Source organism: Coptis chinensis, chromosome 3 (assembly GCF_015680905.1).
Source record: "Coptis chinensis isolate HL-2020 chromosome 3, ASM1568090v1, whole genome shotgun sequence".
NCBI lineage: Eukaryota > Viridiplantae > Streptophyta > Magnoliopsida > Ranunculales > Ranunculaceae > Coptis > Coptis chinensis.
In genome coordinates, this window is record NC_141458.1 from 30,515,194 (window position 1) to 30,519,467 (window position 4,274).

Below are 4,274 nucleotides of genomic sequence, written 5' to 3' on the forward strand. Positions count from 1 at the left end.
TTTAACTTTTCAATTTTATTTTCATTTTTAAAACCGAGATAATAGAATTAGATATTATATTAGATGTTTTTTTGGAACTGAGATAATATATCTCCTTCTTATCTCTGTTGTGGGAACTCTATTATCTCGGTGGATGTTACCTCGGTTTCTTGTGTATGAAAAAAGCGAGATAAAAATGCTATTATCTCATTTTTTTAGCTGAGATGATAACCCTTTTTTACTAGTGGTGTTGCATACTTATATGGGGACTTATATTTTCAACTTGTTTTGAATTGGCAGATGAAAATCGTCAAAGATGATTTTTTTTTTTTTGTTCCTTCTCTAGCTTTCAACTGATTATCTATTGTGTTTTCTGTAGAATCAATTGATAACGTCTTTCTTTATACTGGAGTATATGAGAAAAATGAAAATGAGGCCGCTTTGTCTTCTCGTCCAACTCGAGATGACATAGAAATAGTTGATAGCGAAAAGATTCTGTATTTTGGGATGAATTTTACAAGTCTGGAAGTTGCGAAATAGTTTTATATAGACTACAGAAAAGCATTTGGATTTAGTGTCGTTACTCAAAGTACCCAAAAAAGAATTCCACATTCAGACTAAGTGAGTACTTGTCAAATAACTTGCGAGCGTTTTGGGACTTATGTAGAATGAGTAAAAAAAACATATGAGGGTTCTAAGAAAGAAGTAATAAACAAGAGGAGAAACACGAATACGGTGAAATGCGGGTGTTTAGCAACAATGAGAGTGACAAAATAAGACAGTGGATTATGGAAAGTGGTGAAGTATGTTGGTGCGCACAATCACAACCTTGTTAGTCCGGCGAAAATGATGTGCATACTTGTTTGTAAAAAATTGCCTGTTGCAGCTAAGATGTTGATTGACTCGTTCCGTGATGAAGGCAAACCTGTGAATAAAGTTGCTGATATACTTACGGATCACAAAATGGTTTTTTTGACAGAGATTGTTGGAACCACTTAGGTCCGTTGAAGGAGTATAAGAAACCTGTCAAAGGTGATGCTACCGTAATGCTAGATTTTTTTAAGAAGAAGAGTATATAAGATCCTAATTTCTTCTACGCAATGTAAATGGAGAGCAAAGCACGGGCAATCAATTTTTTATGGGTAGATGGTCGTTCACGTATGCAGTTTTAGTATTTTGGTGAGGTTTTTTTCTTTGACACAACATATCACAAGAACGTATATGAAATGCCATTTGGCCATTTGCTGGAGTAAACCACCACATGCAGTCAATCCAGTGTGGTTGTGCACTCCTATTGGATGAGACAGAAGAATCTTTTCAGTGGGTTTTTCAGACTTGGCTTGCAGCCATGGGCGGGCATGCCCCATCTTTAATCATCACAGATCAAGACCGAGCTATGACAGCGGCTGTTGCGAAAGTATTCCCAAATACACGACATAGATTTTGCCTATGGCACATTTTGAAGAAATTTCCTGAAAAACTTCCACATGTTTATTTCAAGAGGTCATCTTTCAAAAAAGCTATCAAAATGTGTATTCGGGAAACTTATAATCCTAGTGCTTTCGAAACAAAGTGGAAGGGATTGATGTCTACATATGAGTTGGTGGAGAATGAATGGCTCATAGGACTATATGAGATTCGAGAAAAATGGGCACCGGTTTATCACTTTGATACTTTCTATGCTGTCACTAATACTACCAGGTGTTATGTAGGCATGAATTCTTTTTACAAGAGTTTTTTCCATTCAACTACAACTCTTAGAGAGTTTGTGTTAAAGAATGATAGGTGTTTGAGTAGAATTGTTCAAAGAGAAAAAAGAGAGGATTATACTACAGAACACTCGAATTGCATCGTCGATAGTAATGCCTTTCTCTTGAAGAGTGCATCAAAAGTGTATACGAGGAATGCGTATGATAGGTTCAAAAAAGAATGTGAGAAAACTCGAGCTGAGTATGTCTTGGATGATGATGAAAAGGGTAGTGATGGCTACACGACCTACACTTACAAGTCTCGAGTGGAAGGTGATTAGCGTGAGTGGAAGGTGAAGTTCAACTCAGCCACAAAAGAAGGTAACTGTGAATGCAAAATTTTCGAGTTCCTAGGGATACCCTATGGACACCTTGTAAAGGTTTTTCAGTGTCGTGATATATATAGAGATACCCGATCACTTTATTCTAAAGAGATGGATGAAAGGGGCTAACAAATATAAAGCTGAGTATGATGGTGGACTAATAAGTGGTCATGAGAGTTTTGGGGTACTGAGAACTACCCAACTTCAGATGGTTGCCAATCAATTAGTCTATGAAGCGGCTGAAGCAAATGAGACTTACCAATTGATGTTGAAAAGATTACAAGCACTATCACTAGAGCTCAAGGAAATAAAGAAAACTAATGACGAGACCAACATTTCAGTTGTCGATTCATGCACTGTCAATGAAAACTCACAACCTGCAATTGATGCCTCACAAGTTTTACTTATGAATCCCAACATCTCACAAACTAAAAGAAGGAAAAAGGAAGTGAAGGTTTACAAAAGTAGTACTAGAATAAAAGGAGGTTTGGAGAAAGACATTGCGAAAGCTAGCAAAGGGAAGACAGGCAGGAGATGTACTAGTTGTAACCAGGTTGGTGTTAATCACGACAAACGAAATTGTTCACAAAATCCAAATAGGAAGAAGGGGATAAGTAAGTAAAGTGATTTCTGTAGTTTTCATTCATTCCTAGTATACTAAATTTTCTTGTTTGGAGTTCACTGTAAAATTGACATTTGTCATCACTTTCTTACTTGACAGTTATTGATGAGGAGATTGAGTATGTGGACGATCATAGAGATGATGACGACGACAAAGATAGAGATGGTGATGAAGACAACAAATATGGAGATGGGGACAATGTTGAATTTAAAATTTGAAGTTAGAATCATTTGTGTTTAAATTTGAAGTTATGTATATGAATTTGGAATTTGGTTATGTGCGTTTGAATATGAATATGAATTTGAATATGGTTTTATGTATATGTATATGAATATGAATTTGAAGTTATGTATATGAACTCATGTGTATATAAATTTGGTTTAAAATGAAATAAAAAAAATTGCTTGGATTTTGGTCCAAACGACCTACCCAGGTCGCACAAAAGCATCCAAAACGATCCTCAAATAGCGTTCACAGACGAATCTGGCCTTAACAACCTTTGTAGATTGTTGGTCTATAGACCTAAACAATCGGATGGGGTCATTTAGAGTGATGCTGAGCGGTCTAAAGAGGTCGTTTAGAGTGATGCTGAGAGGTCTGAAGAGATCGTTTTGAACACTTCTCTGCGACCTCACTATGTCGTTTGGACCAAAATCCAAGCATATGCCGATATTTCAGATGTTTTAAAAAATTAAAACTGGATTTCAATTTGTATTTCTCACTTTACTACGAAAAAAAAAACCCAACTACTCAACGTCTGCTTCTTATAACTTAGAGATCTCCAAATGTGCTTTTGATGTAAATTTGTAATTAGGTATTGGGTGCTTGTACGTATTTTGTTGGAGATCTCGAATTTTGTTGCGTAATGTTGACATCGGTAGAGTACCAAAATTAGGGTTGAATGCCCACTCTCTTTTCCCGCTTCTTTCTCTTTTCCCTCTATTTGCCTATTGCTCCAAGGTCTGCTCCAACATCTCCTTCAAACGTTTGTGCCAACATCTGCTTCAAAGTCTACTTCAACATCTGCACCAACCCAACATTTGCTTCAATGCACTATCAACGCCTGTGCCAACGTCTGACACCAGCTCATTTTTGACAAGTTGTGCGTGTAACAAATGTTGCTTGTGGTTGTTCATAACCAAATATTACAAATCAGATTTCAATTTTGCAATCTTGATTGGTTGTTGAACCCTAAACTCAGTAACCAATAGTTGGACGGCATGACTGAAGATGTGGACGATTAGGGTTTTGTATATAGATTAGGGTTTGAAGTTGGATTAGGGTTTGGTTAGGGATTAGGGTTTGAAGTTGGAATTTGAAGTTTGAATTTAGGGCCCATTGAATTTATATGTTTGAAGTTATTTTATATGAATTTCGAATTTGAAGTTATGTATATGAATTTGAATATGAAAATGTGCGTTTGAATTTCACGTTGAATTTGAATATGAATTTGAACGTGAATTTGAATTTGAATACGGTATGATGTGTATGAATATGAATATGAATTTGAAGAAAGGGATAAAAAAATCAGTTTTGCTTAGATTTTGGTCCAAACGACCCAGTGAGGTCGCAAAGAAGTGTTCAAAACAATCTCTTCAGACC

General features: G+C 36.2%; 1 pseudogene; it reads left to right on the top strand.

Annotated features, from left to right (window-relative positions):
* The first annotated feature begins 1,240 nt into the window (after positions 1-1,240).
* LOC147509116 (protein FAR1-RELATED SEQUENCE 5 pseudogene) lies at positions 1,241-2,008 on the top strand (annotated as a pseudogene).
* Positions 2,009-4,274: the final 2,266 nt, after the last annotated feature.